This window comes from Rattus norvegicus, chromosome Y (genome assembly GCF_036323735.1).
Source record: "Rattus norvegicus strain BN/NHsdMcwi chromosome Y, GRCr8, whole genome shotgun sequence".
Classification (NCBI taxonomy): Eukaryota; Metazoa; Chordata; class Mammalia; order Rodentia; family Muridae; genus Rattus; species Rattus norvegicus.
Genome location: NC_086040.1, coordinates 27,442,612 through 27,460,420, shown reverse-complemented (window position 1 = coordinate 27,460,420; position 17,809 = coordinate 27,442,612).

Here is a 17,809-nt window from a genome sequence, read left to right as displayed (position 1 = left end):
ACATCTCTACAGTCCCTCCATTTTCATCCTCTTCCCTCTTTCTTCACATTTGACATTCCTGTCCCTGACAGTGTTCCTCTGCAATCCATAAGTACATTTGTATGTCCCAAAGTGAGGACAGTCTGGACCACGTCCCTTGCCTTTTACACTAAACGAATCATACCGATACAGTGTGGAGAATTAACATTCAGAATAAAGTGATATGGATTATCTCATCTATGATGACTTTCACAAGATCCATTCATTGTCCTGAAAATTACATGCTTTCCACTACAAGCAGGAAGAAGGCAAGAATATACACTGGTTTCACAACTTTGTATTACAGTATTTGTAATTTTAGCTAGAGCAATATGACAACCGAAGAAGATCCAGGGAATACAAAGGAAAAATGAAGAAATCAAAATGGTCTCATTTGCAGATGTATGATACCATTTTAAAAACTCTAAAAATGTATCCATCTCTTAAGACTGAAAAGTATGGACCCAGGAGCGGCAGGACCCCTGCCAGAGCCACCACCGGACCCTGAAGGAAACAGACCGGATAAACAGTTCTCTGCACCCAAATCCCGTGGGAGGGAGAGCTAAACCTTCAGAGAGGCAGACAAGCCTGGGAAACCAGAAGAGACTGCTCCCTGCACACACATCTCGGATGCCAGAGGAAAAAGCCAAAGACCATCTGGAACCCTGGTGCACTGAAGCTCCCGGAAGGGGCGGCACAGGTCTTCCTGGTTGCTGCCGCTGCAGAGAACCCCTGGGCAGCACCCCACGAGCGAACCTGAGCCTCGGGAGGACCACAGGTAAGACCAAATTTTCTGCTGCAAGAAAGCTGCCTGGTGAGCTTGGGACACACGGAAGCAGAATTTCTCTAGGACCAGGCACGTTCTGTGTTTACCGGAAGTCCCACACCCACGGATCCCGGCCCGCAGCAGCTCTCTGCTCCCAGACCCGGTGAGAGAGAGACCCAACCGCCTGCTCAGGTGGGCACTCCTGAGGCTGCAGAGCGGAAGAGACCACCAACACTGCTCACCCCTGCCCACATCCCTGGCCCAAGAGGAAACTGTATAAGGCCTCTGGGCTCCCGTGGGGGAGGGCCCAGGAGCGGCAGGACCCCTGCCAGAGACACCGCCGGACCCTGAAGGAAACAGACCGGATAAACAGTTCTCTGCACCCAAATCCCGTGGGAGGGAGAGCTAAACGTTCAGAGAGGCAGACAAGCCGGGGAAACCAGAAGAGACTGCTCCCTGCACACACATCTCGGATGCCAGAGGAAAAAGCCAAAGACCATCTGGAACCCTGGTGCACTGAAGCTCCCGGAAGGGGCAGCACAGGTCTTCCTGGTTGCTGCCACTGCAGAGAGCCCCTGGGCAGCACCCCACGAGCAAACCTGAGCCTCGGGACCACAGGTAAGACCAAATTTTCTGCTGCAAGAAAGCTGCCTGGTGAACTCAAGACACAGGCCCACAGGAACAGCTGAAGACCTGTAGAGAGGAAAAACTACAGGCCCGAAAGCAGAATACTCTGTCCCCATAACTGACTGAAAGAGAGGAAAACAGGTCTACAGCACTCCTGACACACAGGCTTATAGGACAGTCTAGCCACTGTCAGAAATAGCAGAACAAAGTAACACTAGAGATAATCTGATGGCGAGAGGCAAGCGCAGGAATCCAAGCAACAGAAACCAAGACTACATGCCATCATCGGAGCCCAATTCTCCCACCAAAACAAACATGGAATATCCAAACACACCAGAAAAGCAAGATCTAGTTTCAAAATCATATTTGATCATGATGCTGGAGGACTTCAAGAAAGACATGAACACACTTAGGGAAGCACAGGAAAACATTAATAAACAAGTAAAAGCCTACAGAGAGGAATTGCAAAAATCCCTGAAAGAATTCCAGGAAAACACAATCAAACAGTTGAAGGAATTAAAAATGGAAATAGAAGCAATCAAGAAAGAACACATGGAAACAAACCTGGATATAGAAAAACAAAAGAAGAGACAAGGAGCTGTAGATACAAGCTTCATCAACAGAATACAAGAGATGGAAGAGAGAATCTCAGGAGCAGAAGATTCCATAGAAATCATTGACTCAACTGTCAAATATAATGTAAAGCGGAAAAAGCTACTGGTCCAAAACATATAGGAAATCCAGGACTCAATGAGAAGATCAAACCTAAGGATAATAGGTATAGAAGAGAGTGAAGACTCCCAGCTCAAAGGACCAGTAAATATCTTCAACAAAATCATAGAAGAAAACTTCCCTAACCTAAAAAAAGAGATACCCATAGACATACAAGAAGCCTACAGAACTCCAAATAGATTGGACCAGAAAAGAAACACCTCCCGTCACATAACAGTCAAAACACCAAACGCACAAAATAAAGAACGATTATTAAAAGCAGTAAGGGAAAAAGGTCAAGTAACATATAAAGGGAGACCTATCAGAATCACACCAGACTTCTCGCCAGAAACTATGAAGGCCAGAAGATCCTGGACTGATGTTACACAGACCCTAAGAGAACACAAATGCCAGCCCAGGTTACTGTATCCAGCAAAACTCTCAATTAACATTGATGGAGAAACCAAGATATTCCATGACAAAACCAAATTTACACAATATCTTTCTACAAATCAAGCACTACAAAGGATAATATATGGTAAAGCCCAACATAAGGAGGCAAGCTATACCCTAGAAGAAGCAAGAAACTAATCGTCTTGGCAACAAAACAAAGAGAATGAAAGCACACAAACATAACCTCACATCCAAATATGAATATAACGGGAAGCAATAATCACTATTCCTTAATATCTCTCAATATCAATGGCCTCAACTCCCCAATAAAAAGACATAGATTAACAAACTGGATACGCAACGAGGACCCTGCATTCTGCTGCCTACAGGAAACACACCTCAGAGACAAAGACAGACACTACCTCAGAGTTAAAGGCTGGAAAACAACTTTCCAAGCAAATGGTCAGAAGAAGCAAGCTGGAGTAGCCATTCTAATATCAAATAAAATCAATTTCCAACTAAAAGTCATCAAAAAAGATAAGGAAGGACACTTCATATTCATCAAAGGAAAAATCAACCAAGGTGAACTCTCAATCCTAAATATCTCTGCCCCAAATACAAGGGCACCTACATACGTAAAAGAAACCTTACTAAAGCTCAAAACACACATTGCACCTCACACAATAATAGTGGGAGATTTCAACACCCCACTCTCATCAATGGACAGATCATGGAAACAGAAATTAAACAGTGATGTAGACAGACTAAGAGAAGTCATGAGCCAAATGGACTTAACGGATATTTATAGAACATTCTATCCTAAAGCAAAAGGATATACCTTCTTCTCAGCTCCTCATGGTACTTTCTCCAAAATTGACCATATAATTGGTCAAAAAACGGGCCTCAACAGGTACAGAAAGATAGAAATAATCCCATGCGTGCTATCGGACCACCACGGCCTAAAACTGGTCTTCAATAACAATAAGGGAAGAATGCCCACATATACGTGGAAATTGAACAATGCTCTACTCAATGATAACCTGGTCAAGGAAGAAATAAAGAAAGAAATTAAAAACTTTTTAGAATTTAATGAAAATGAAGATACAACATACTCAAACTTATGGGACACAATGAAAGCTGTGCTAAGAGGAAAACCCATAGCGCTGAGTGCCTGCAGAAAGAAACAGGAAAGAGCATATGTCAGCAGCTTGACAGCACACCTAAAAGCTCTAGAACAAAAAGAAGCAAATACACCCAGGAGGAGTAGAAGGCAGGAAATAATCAAACTCAGAGCTGAAATCAACCAAGTAGAAACAAAAAGGACCATAGAAAGAATCAACAGAACCAAAAGTTGGTTCTTTGAGAAAATCATCACAATAGATAAACCCTTAGCCAGACTAACGAGAGGACACAGAGAGTGTGTCCAAATTAACAAAATCAGAAATGAAAAGGGAAACATAACTACAGATTCGGAGGAAATTCAAAAAATCATCAGATCTTACTATAAAAACCTATATTCAACAAAATTTGAAAATCTTCAGGAAATGGACAATTTCCTAGACAGATACCAGGTATCGAAGTTAAATCAGGAACAGATAAACCAGTTAAACAACCCCATAACTCCTAAGGAAATAGAAGCAGTCATTAAAGGTCTCCCAACCAAAAAGAGCCCAGGTCCAGACGGGTTTAGTGCAGAATTCTATCAAACCTTCACAGAAGACCTCATACCAATATTATCCAAACTATTCCACAAAATTGAAACAGATGGAGCCCTACCGAATTCCTTCTACGAAGCCACAATTACTCTTATACCTAAACCACACAAAGACACAACAAAGAAAGAGAACTTCAGACCAATTTCCCTTATGAATATCGACGCAAAAATACTCAATAAAATTCTGGCAAACCGAATTCAAGAGCACATCAAAACTATCATCCACCATGATCAAGTAGGCTTCATCCCAGGCATGCAGGGATGGTTTAATATACGGAAAACCATCAACGTGATCCATTATATAAACAAACTGAAAGAACAGAACCACATGATCATTTCATTAGATGCTGAGAAAGCATTTGACAAAATTCAACACCCCTTCATGATAAAAGTCCTGGTAAGAATAGGAATTCAAGGCCCATACCTAAGCATAGTAAAAGCCATATACAGCAAACCAGTCGCTAACATTAAACTAAATGGAGAGAAACTGGAAGCAATCCCACTAAAATCAGGGACTAGACAAGGCTGCCCTCTCTCTCTCTACTTATTCAATATAGTTCTTGAAGTTCTAGCCAGAGCAATCAGACAACAAAAGGAGTACAAAGGGATACAGATCGGAAAAGAAGAGGTCAAAATATCACTATTTGCAGATGACATGATAGTATATTTAAGTGATCCCAAAAGTTCCACCAGAGAACTACTAAAGCTCATAAACAACTTCAGCAAAGTGGCTGGGTATAAAATTAACTCAAATAAATCAGTTGCCTTCCTCTATACAAAAGAGAAACAAGCCGAGAAAGAAATTAGGGAAACGACTCCCTTCATAATAGACCCAAATAATATAAAGTACCTCGGTGTGACTTGAACCAAGCAAGTAAAAGATCTGTACAATAAGAACTTCAAGACACTGAGGAAAGAAATTGAAGAAGACCTCAGAAGATGGAAAGATCTCCCATGCTCATGGATTGGCAGGATTAATATAGTAAAAATGGCCATTTTACCAAAAGCAATCTACAGATTCAATGCAATCCCCATCAACATACCAATCCAATTCTTCAAAGAGTTAGACAGAACAATTTGCAAATTCATCTGGAATAACAAAAAAGCCAGGATAGCTAAAGCTATCCTCAACAATAAAAGGACTTCAGGGGGAATCACTATCCCTGAACTCAAGCAGTATTACAGATCAATAGTGATAAAAACTGCATGGTATTGGTACAGAGACAGACAGATAGACCAATGGAATAGAATTGAAGACCCAGAAATGAACCCACACACTTATGGTCACTTGATTTTTGACAAAGAAGCCAAAACCATCCAATGGAAAAAAGATAGTATTTTCAGCAAATGGTGCTGGTTCAACTGGAGGGCAACATGTAGAAGAATGCAGATCAATCCATGCTTATCACCCTGTACAAAGCTTAAGTCCAAGTGGATCAAGGACCTCCACTTCAAACCAGACACACTCAAACTAATAGAAGAAAAACTAGGGAAGCATCTGGAACACATGGGCACTGGAAAAAATTTCCTGAACAAAACACCAATGGCTTATGCTCTAAGATCAAGAATCGACAAATGGGATCTCATAAAACTGCAAAGCTTCTGTAAGGCAAAGGACACTGTGGTTAGGACAAAACGGCAACCAACAGATTGGGAAAAGATCTTTACCAATCCTACAACAGATAGAGGCCTTATATCCAAAATATACAAAGAACTCAAGAAGTTAGACCGCAGGGAAACAAATAACCCTATTAAAAAATGGTGTTCAGAGCTAAACAAAGAATTCACAGCTGAGGAATGCTGAATGGCTGAGAAACACCTAAAGAAATGTTCAACATCTTTAGTCATAAGGGAAATGCAAATCAAAACAACCCTGAGATTTCACCTCACACCAGTGCGATTGGCTAAGATCAAAAACTCAGGTGACAGCAGATGCTGGCGAGGATGTGGAGAAAGAGGAACACTCCTCCATTGTTGGTGGGATCGCAGACGGGTAACACCATTCTGGAAATCAGTCTGGAGGTTCCTCAGTAAATTGGACATTGAACTGCCTGAGGATCCAGCTATACCTCTCTTGGGCATATACCCAAAAGATGCCTCAACATATAAAAGAGACACGTGCTCCACTATGTTCATCGCAGCCTTATTTATAATAGCCAGAAGCTGGAAAGAACCCAGATGCCCTTCAACAGAGGAATGGATACAGAAAATGTGGTACATCTACACAATGGAATATTACTCAGCTATCAAAAACAACGAGTTTATGACATTCGTAGGCAAATGGTTGGAACTGGAAAGTATCATCCTGAGTGAGCTAACCCAATCACAGAAAGACATACATGGTATGCACTCATTGATAAGTGGCTAGTAGCCCAAATGCTTGAATTACCCTAGATCCCTAGGACAAACGAAACTCAAGACGGATGATCAAAATGTGAATGCTTCACTATTTCTTTAAATGAGGAAAAAGAATACCCTTGGCAGGGAAGGGAGAGGCAAAGATTAAAACAGAGACTGAAGGAACACCCATTCAGAGCCTGCCCCACATGTGGCCCATACATATACAGCCACCCAATTAGACAAGATGGATGAAGCAAAGAAGTGCAGACCGACAGGAGCCGGATGTAGATCGCTCCTGAGAGACACAGCCAGAATACAGCAAATATAGAGGCGAATGCCAGCAGCAAACCACTGAACTGAGAATAGGTCCCCTATTGAAGGAATCAGAGAAAGAACTGGAAGAGCTTGAAGGGGCTCGAGACCCCAAAAGTACAACAATGCCAAGCAACCAGAGCTTCCAGGGACTAAGCCACTACCTAAAGACTATACATGGACTGACCCTGGACTCTGACCCCATAGGTATCAATGAATATCCTAGTAAGAGCACCAGTGGAAGGGGAAGCCCTGGGTCCTGCTAAGACTGAACCCCCAGTGAACTAGTCTATGGGGGGAGGGCGGCAATGGGGGGAGGTTTGGGAGGGGAACACCCATACGGAAGGGGAGGGGGGAGGGGGATGTTTGCCCGGAAACCGGGAAAGGGAATAACACTCGAAATGTATATAAGAAATACTCAAGTTAATAAAAAAAAAAAAGACTGAAAAATATGGTCTTAAAACAGAATATCATACGAACACACAAAATTCCTTAGCCTTCCTTTATGACAATCCAAACCATACTGTGAGGAAATATGGGTAAAATAACCCTCGCAATGATCAGAAAATATAAAATAAAATAATGTGGATGAAAGTATGTAAAATGCAAAGACCACTATGAATTAGCTAGAAGTGATCCTGAATAGAGACAATTGTTCTCTAAAAGATTAAGTTTCTTAAAGCTGAAAATACATTCATAAAATATTAGATTTCAGAGTGAACACACTCAAAACACGTTATCTTTCTTGTTTTCCAATTTCAAACCACGGGAGAGAAATCAGGAAAATATTCCACTTGAAACATTCGTAAATATATAACAATACACCCTGGATTAGCATAGTTATAAAGCATACTATTAGTTAGAAGACATATGAAGTAACCATGATCCATCCAGAATATATATAAGAACGTTCCAGCTGATGTTGTGAAGGACCTTAAAGACTTGAATAAATCAAAGCTTTTACACTTTTAGGATAAGTAGATAATATAATAATGTCAATTTTTGATTAATTAATAAAGTTAATGCAATAAATATTGATTAGAAAATTTTACTAAATAAATCACACACTTTTATGAAACTCAAGATTTTGACTATAATTATTCTACTATGTGGCTGAGGACAACTTTAAAGTACAAAGTGCTAGCATGTTTAAGGAGATAATTTTAAAGAGAAACAAAGAGCGAGGAAGAGTGTCATGAGATTAAAAATGTAAGAGTTACATACGCAGTGTGTGATGTTGGCATAGTGAATATTTCATAGGATTGGAGCATCCAGGATTTATTTATTGATTTAAAAGGTGAGGTTACATACCAGCAGGAGGATGGACTATCGGACCAGATCTCAAGAAAATGCCAAATGTTCCAGTTAGTACTACTATGTTATAGTAAACATAAAAATGCCAAGGTGAGAAATTGAAGGTTTTTTCACCTCACAAGTTCCAGTTCATAATCAATGGAATCCAAGAAAAGGACACAAGGCAGCAGCATGAAAATAAAGAGGAACTCTGTTTACTAATCTACTCAGCTACATTTTCTCTATAACCTCCTCAGCTTACTAGTGCTGGTATAATCCACAGTGGGCTAAGTCCCCATACATCAACTAGCCATCAAGAAAATGCAAAATACTGATGCTCGCAGGCCATTCTGATGGAGTCAGCTGCTCAATAATGCATCATTTAGAAAGCCACAATAAGCAAACACAGCAAGCCATAAAAGGAAAATAGAAAACTTAGCCAACGAAAGATAAGAGTATCCCTTCATGAATGGAATTTGAGGTCAAAACTGAAGTTCTATGTGAGGAAGAAATTAGAAGGAATTATGCCAGAAATCACACTTTCTCTAAAATAAAAAGTGACAACAAGACAAAGCCACAAATAAAATATTGTGAAGTTTGACATTTTGAAATCTCTTCTGGAAATTGCAGGGTAGACTCAGGACATGGTTTTTGGCTGGCAGCACCATTGACCATCCAGTGTTTTGTTGGAGGATTTTCCATCAGAAGCCTTAGCTTTACCACAGAGGCCGGGTCCAAAATACAAATCATAGTCAGTCAACTGTTTGCCAGATCTTGTGCTCCACAGAAAAGGAGCAGTTCAGTTAGTGATGATTTGGTGATGACTCTAACTCATTTCAGAGTCATAGATATTGCCAGCGTATAGAAAACCACAAGACCCGTTGTCAGACACCAGAATTCTCCGCATTGCCAACAGTCACCAGAGTGATACCAGTGGTGAGCTCTACAGTATGATTTGTTTCTGTTTCCCGGTGTTGCAGGGTATAAACCTTGTTTCTTTGACCTACAGAGAAGTTTCAAATATAATAATGAATAATTTTTGCGTTGAAAGCTATTGGTGCCTTGTAGTTGTTGTGAAAAATGAGGACCTCAAGCAATCTTCACTCGGTCCTCTTCTTTTAGGAATGGAGTTGATTCGCTTTTGCTTTTGCTTTTTGTTTCATTTTGGTGATTTATTTTATTTTATTTTGTTTTCTTTTTCTTTTTGTTCTTTTCTACATGCATAGATCAAGAAGTGGTCGCCAGAATTTCAAGTACAAATTCAGATGGCTGGAAAGAGCCCAGTCTTTCTATCAGGTCCACATTGTTTGCTGTACTAGGGTTTTTTCTTTTGCCTTTAATGTTGCCCATTTCCACTTTCTTGGATCCTTTTATCCTGGCATAATTAATACTATATATATATATATATATATATATATATATATATATATATATATATATATATATATATATTAGTTCTTTGAATTTCAACTCTGAAATTCTAACTGCTCTATCTCCCTCCCAAAACCAGAGACATGGATTGAGTCTTGTATGGTCTCGTTTTGATTTTTAGATCGGAATCTTCCTGCGAACACTGAAGGTCCTGTTTGCAAATTGAGTCTGTATAGTTCAATAAAGATTCTCTTGGCCAACTAGTTGTGTGGATATCTAGTATTCCTGCAGGAAGGCTAGAAGACACAAGGGTGGAGAAAGGATTTAATAATTCAGATGGAGTAAGAGCTACCAGTCATGTGCGCTCTAGTATGGAGTGGCCATTGGTGTAGCAGGCAGGATGTTAGAAACACAGTAAAATGAGAGCATATTTGGGGTTCTGAGCTATGACTAAGGTCAACAGAACAATTGAGCTTGGGCAGATTTAGAGGTGTTGAGAAGGGAGTAAAAAGGACAGCTTGCTATTTGGTAGAGGCTTAAAGAACTTGACAATAGAGCTAAAGTACATCAAAAATTCCTAAGGGTATGTGGATTTCAAATGCATTGTAAGGAAACCTGATCAGCTCTGGTAGCTTGGTCTTCCTTGAGCTTAAAGTGAGGCAGTAGGAACAAACTTCTGCAGAGTCTTTTGAGAGCAATCCATGACCATAATGAGCATGTCAAGGTCAATCCATGACAATAATTGTCAATCCATGAGCAATCCATGACCATAATGAGCATGTCATGGTCAATCCATGACAATAATGGTCAATCCATGAGCAATCCATGACCACAATGAGCGTGTCATGGTCAATCCATGACAATAATTGTCAATCCATGAGCAATCCGTGACCATAATGAGCATGTCATGGTCAATCCATGACAATAATGGTCAATCCATGAGCAATCCATGACCACAATGAGCGTGTCATGGTCAATCCATGACAATAATTGTCAATCCATGAGCAATCTGTGACCATAATGAGCGTGTCATGGTCAATCCATTACAATAATGGTCAATCCATGAGCAATCCATGACCATAATGAGCGTGTCATGGTCAATCCATGATAATAATGGTCAATCCATGAGCAATCCATGACCATAATGAGCATGTCAAGGTCAATCCATGACAATAATTGTCAATCCATGAGCAATCCATGACCATAATGAGCGTGTCATGGTCAATCCATGACAATAATGGTCAATCCATGAGCAATCCATGACCATAATGAGCGTGTCATGGTCAATCCATGATAATAATGGTCAATCCATGAGGAATCCATGACCATAATGAGCATGTTATGGTCAGTCACGTTGACCACGAGAGTTAGAGCTGACCCACATGTATCTTTTGATTATATCGGTTTCTTCTTTGTGATCTTTTAGTGTTCCATTTGCTCAAAACTATTAGTGAAGAGGGTAAAATGATTCTAAATGCTACTCTTTGTTTCCAACAATTCATCTGAGATTAAATAAACCCCAACGATAGAGGGAATATGTGAAGAATTTTTGCATAATATAAGGTCAATGTAAAATGTACTTCTTATATGGATCTTTGCAGTAGGATGTTGCATCTTTACCCTAGAACTTTATCAAGATCTATTCTTTATATTTATTTTTTTCAGGCATCTGCTGATACAGCCATTTGAGGAGTGAATCCTTCTCCCTGGAGACCATAGTGGTGACCTGCATTTCAATTATAATTAAACATCACTTCAACACATCAAAGCAAAATATCAAAGTGAGAATGGAATAAATTTATTAAGATAGTGTTTTGCAAACAACTACTTTCACAAACAGCCTTGGAAGGAGAGTTCTGAAATGTTTCATTTCATATTTGACTCTCCTGGTACTCTGACAGAATCAACTCACAACTGTTTGGTACTTTATGGGCAATTAAGCACTACAAAGGGATCTGAATTCATCATATGCTCTGCTGTCTGTGTTAATATGGCTACAGTGCAGAACAACTATGCTAAAGCTATTCATCTGTTTTTCAAACATCATCTTCATACAAGTGTGGACTTCTGTGGGTTGTTGGATGGAGAGGTTGAGAACACTGGCTGAAAGCTACAAATGCAGAAGTGGGATGGTACATGCTTGGGGCGTGAAAGGCCTGTGTGTAGATCATAAACAACTTCACAATATTCATTGCTTTAATAATTAGTAGGAAGTGGATTTCTGTAAAATGACCTCAGCAGACCAGCATGGTAGAGAAACAGTAACTGATTCCCTGGAGATTTAAACACACTGGATTGTGACTTAGAGATACAGACATGTCAGCACATGAAGGCTGAATAATTAAACCTCTGTTGTTTCTTAAGTTTCCCTACCCCATGTTTTGAGGCAAATAGCAACAGATTCTTGCACTGAGGAATAGAATAAAAGCCAATTTGTTGAAAATCCCAATCATAAGATAATACTGACATCTTCTGTGATGCACATCAACTCTCAGCATGGTCTCAGCATGACTGAATGTCTGCTGTCAGCACAGGTTTTACTGCCACCCCTTTTATAACTGCAGATCTCTAATCTGCTTCATCTAAGTCATCAGCTCCCCATGCTGTTGGAGGGAGATTAGATCACTGTGTCTGCCTATGCAGTCTTTGTCTACCTTTAAAGGCCCAAGGAACTGTTCTCACTCCAGTGATCTGATGTAAGTAACCTTGAATCTCATTGGTGTTATTAGTGGGTGTGATGTCTTCAAATCCCAGAAAACCATGTTTGCAAAGGAGTTGATTGAGGAAGTCTTGGGTATTTCTGTAATAGGTGGAATGGGAGTTGATGAACAGGACCACCTTCCCAGACTAGATCTTGCAGTTCACATACACATGAGCCATGCTGACAGGGTGCAGCTTCCCAGAAAGAATGTTCAGTTGAAGATACTGGTCTGTTTGAGAATGGCAATCCCAATGTATTCTTAACCATGCATTCTATTTGAATCCCCATAGAAAAGATGGAAGAAAGAAGCTTTTAGTTTTTCATGTTTGCACTCACAATGCTACCAAACCCTCACAGACATTAGAACCTGCATTCTGAAGATTTATCCATATACCAATGACCAGATGAGACATCTAGCCTTTTGGACTAATAAACTATTGGATTCTAGGACTTTACAAATAGTCAGCCATTGTTAAATTATGTGGTCCATAGTCTGTGATCATTGTGACTAGTCCGAATTCTCTGTACAGAGAGATTCATCCTTTACTATATGTTGGGGAAAACCAACTACTACCCAGGTATCTAGAGAAGACCTTTTACAGCAGTTTGTCTCTAGTAAGAGTTTCAGCTCAGTTACAAATTTCCACTGACCACATTCCCTTAGTCTGATTTTCATAAGATGCTTTGATACAGTCCTTCTTATTTTCTATAGTTATTGTCAATGGAATTAAAATAACAATAGTAGGGGCTGGGGATTTAGCTAAGTGGTAGAGCACTTACGTAAGAAGCGCAAGGCCCTGGGTTCAGTCCCTGGCTCCGAAAAAAAGAACCAAAAATAAAATAGCAATAGTAACCTATCAATGAAGTGCACAATAATTTATTTGCATGAGTGCAGCAGAGAAAAGGATTATAGGATAAACAAGAATTGGAAAGCAAGATGTTCTTCCTTCTGAGGATCAAGACCAGGAAACCTGAACTACATAAAAATCTGAGACAAGTTGTCTGAAGTTTGTTCTTTCCTTCAATCATGGGGCTCCTAGTGAAGGAGCTCAGGTCTCAAGAGTTGGCAAAAATTATCTTTATTGCTGAGCCAGGTCAACTGCTGAATACTACATTCATGTACCTGAAGAAATTCTGTATCCATCCTGCTATAATGTGTATATATCTATGTATCATTCAGATAATGGACACCTCACTGTTGGTTTGTAAGCAACAGTTTGTCCCTAAAGAGACACAGATTCCTCTTTAACACATTATTTCACAGGCTGATGGTGGGTCTCATAAGTTCATTCCGGGATTTGCTTTACAATAATCATTCAGTGATCTGGAAGAAACACTTCTTAATGTTGTGAGATCTACTAGAACAATATCAACCATCATTTTCCCTTCCTAGTTTAATACTGAATCATTCTCCACCAAAGTTTTGTGGTCTCTGATGAAGGCAGCATCTCCCCCAGACTAGTGTGAATATTGCTTTTGGCTCTGCATTTATGATACATCAATGTGATTTCCTTACCACTTTCATTCCCAGGAGAGTTTTTCAATTCTTCATTTCATTCGATGGGCCTAATGTACCCAGGATGAGATTTGAGAATTTTGCAAATATTTAAATAAATAAATAAATAAATAAATAAATAAATAAATAAATAAAATGAAAGAAAAGAAAGGAAAACTGCAAGCTTATCTCACCATTTGACTCAGAAATCTAAAGTGTTAGTCATTGGAAATACTAGTGGAAAGTCTGAGATGATGAAGTCTCAACCAGAAGCACTTCTCTCTCCCAGATATTAGTGTAAGACACAAACTGCACTATTGGTATCCAAAGCCTGGAGAAGTTTACTCTGAGCAGAGGACACAATTCTTGTCTTTCCCGTCTTACTTAGGACATTTTTATAATTGACAAAAAGAATAAATGCCATGAGCTCTCAGGAAAACAACTGTGATCTTCCAAACACTTGGATTTTGGAATAAAGAAATGAATGATATAAAATCTCTGACTTTCAGAAGCCATAAGAACTGAGAAGTCCAGATATTTCTGAGAGGCTCGCAGCTCCTGACTCCCATATGTGGAAGGCTCAGATCAAGTCTATCTCTACAGGGATACTACTCAACCCCTTCCAAAGACTCACTGAGCTTTTCCAAGGACCACATATTTCTTCCTTTTTTTATACCAAGATAGAAGACCAGCTTCCTTCTCCCCATCTCTGATCTCTTCATCCTCTTTCTTCTCACTCCCCAATGGCTCGTTATTCTGAATTACAGGCCAATTAGTAAACCCTAGAATTCCTGAAGGAATATCAGAAAGGGAGTTGCAGTCACAACAACACTTGTGACATCACAGAAAAAGCTAAGGATCTCCAGGTTACAATAGAGTTTTCAAGGAGGGCCTAATGGTGATGTCACTGACACCTGCCATAGCCTACCTGCTAAACAGATTTCCTTACATGAACCAAATACAGGGGCGCCATTTCGTGGTATGTCTCCTGGTACACAGTGGAATCCTTTACAAACTCCATCTCTCTAAAGCTGCAAACTTCTCTTTGCTTCATTAGTGGTTACATGCTCTGAATGGTGAAATTTGGTCAGGGACTTGGTATGGTTAGAAAAGATTTAGGAACATGGAGTGTAGGAGATTCTCCAAGATAATATTATATTCCCAGGTTCATTACTGTGAAATACAGTTCAAATTCTAGGATTTCTCTGTCTCCCAAAGGCCAGTATTTTCCCTACAGACCTTTAGTTGAAAGAATATTGTATTTCACTTCTTATTGTATATTCCTTGATAGCTGATTTTATAAATGTTCCTTAGTGTGTACTCAAAAATTCTGATTTCCACTTCTTTTTTGCAATGATTTCTCAACAAAGGTGCACAGCTATAGACTGAATATAACAGAGTAAATATGGTGTAACGACATCACATGATATACTCTGAAATCTTATTTTATCCAAAATTTCCAGATATCAGTAAAGCAAAAAACAACATGGAGCATAGAATTCTGTTCTCTAGTCACTTTTGATATCATCTGCAATATCTACATTCCAGTGTCTCAGGCCCAGATTTAAGGGTTTAGGATGTTTTACCATGATTCTTTCTTAAGGCCAAACATAAGAAAGAGGAGGATGGGCAGAAAGAAAATGGCTTCTGGAGCAGTGAAACCTCAACGTCAATAGGTTCATAAGAACAGGAGAGAGTCTATTTTGCATTGCTGTTTGTGGATTCTACATTCTTGATGAAGCTGCTCAAAATCCATGTTAAAATTCCACCTAATCTCATAGCTGTAGGAACCACCAAAAGTGTATATATAATCAGCCATCAAAACTAGACAAGATTGAAGAACCTAAGAAGCACATTCTGTCAGGAAGCAAATATAGATCTTCCCTAAGGGACTCACCAAGAGCATGTCAAATACAGAATTGAATTTGTTGTTGCAAAAATATAAAAATAAAAAGTAGTCTTTTACCCTGCTATCTCTGGCACCGTAGTTTCCCAAGTCTCTGCTAGATATCTTGGTTGAATACGTCCCCACTCCTCAGCTGCCCAGTGTCTCTTACTGCCACACACGTTCTTACAGTCAAATCCTCACATAAAAGAATACAGAACACAATAATCTTTGACCCAATTGATAAAATATAATAGCCCACTTAAGCTTGCAAAGCCTGGTACCATCCATCCCTTAGGAACATTAATAACAACCAGTAAATATACAGAACAAAATCTTAACCTCACCTGCCGTGGCTTATCCCCCTTTCCTCTTCCTGTCTCTCCTTTTCCTCTAGTCTCTTCTACTTCCTTCAAACTTCTTTCCTTCCCTTCCTTCCTTTTCCTCCAATGACAGGCCTCCTTCTATCCTGTACATGCCCCTCACCTGTACTTCACAAACTTAATAGGGAAGTGGTTCTGGTGAAGTCACCAGCGTTCTGAGAACAGGACAAAGCAGGTGTCCTTGGAGCATTGGATTAGCATCAAAATACAGATGACTTCAGTGTAAACTACATTTCTCCCTTTTTGTCCAGTTAAACAGCCTTTTCATTTACATATCAATTGAGTAAGATTATTACTGTCCTACAATTTATAAGGCAGATGATATACTCAACACCTAGTCCATCACTATATCAGTTAGAAAGAATATTTAGTTCTTCATTCCAGCTTCAGGAAGGCTTAAATCTATATTATGTCTTGGCTAGCTTGTATACTATCTGATAACTATCCAATAAAATATGTATATTCAGAGTTATAAAGCCTGATAAGCAATGAGACTATAATCAGTCTCCAACCCCGTCAGAAAACTGAGAATGACTAAATATCTATGCACATAGGAAGCCTGAGAGGACATCTAGAATTGAGAGGTTGTGGAGACAAATCTCCACTAGCACAGTCCCCTGTTAGCAACGTGTGAGTGTAAGTCTTCAGCCTTCTGTCCCAAGATCAACAGACAGCCTCTTGAAATGCAGACTTGGAAGGTCTGATCACCCTGCATTGGCAGAGTTTATAGTTAAATCCTCTGCATAATTTGTCCTTTTTTGGACATTATTAGTCTGCAGATGAAACAGGCATTTTTTTCCAGTGACTGCCTAGCCACAAATATTGCCTCATCTGGAGGTAGAGATGATCAAATTCTTCATTAAATCTGCCAAAGGGGAACAGTTAGGAGCAACGAAAGATAAATAATTATTTCAATCTCAAATTTTGTGGATTTCTGACATTGTTGAAAACCATCTATCTATCTAAGATAATCTTGAAAGTTCTCTTACAAAGTCAGAGCCATGACTTTGCTTTGTGTATCTTAACTCACAAATGTAATCAACTCAGAAGTTCATAATGACAACAATATTAGGACTGGCTCTTCTTGTACTTTTAAATTTTTTTTGTCAAATAAATTCTATACCCAAACAAAGATAAGATAAAGCTTAGTTACCAAAAGCGATTCTGACTGTTTAGCTCAATCTATCTTGTTCCTCCCTGCTAAATTTCAGCGTATTTTAAATTCTTTATAAAAACAACTTTAGAATAACCAATCCCAGCCCCACCCACAAATTTTAGGGAATTGAGATGAGGACTCCTCCATAACTTCTTCAAGGTGTACATGGGCGTTGAGATATACTTAGGGGTAGAGGGTATGAAGAATGAAGCAAATTCGATAGCCGATAAGTCATGACTGGACCCAGCTGAAAGTCACTGAGACCAGGATTCCAAGAAGGTACACTCTGCAAAATACAACTCTCAAGACAAAGGTTTAGAATGGAGATATCTTTTTGTTTGATTCTCCTGAATATATTTTTTCAGGTGGTCTACCGCTCTCAAATCTGATCAGTATGACTCTGTGAGGTTTCCAGAGCCTAATCACAATTTTTAAAAACACAAGGACCAAATCTTTCTCCCAAAATACTCTGTTCCCTAGTCTGAAACCAGAAAAGCTTGTATCTTGCACTCTCTCCCAGGGTAATAATATAAGCATGAAACTCAAAGTCACACCCATCATGAAGACTAAACAATTTTTAAAAGAGGAATTTATGTAAACAATGAGCCTGATATCACTCTGTACTCGGTGATATCAGGAAATTA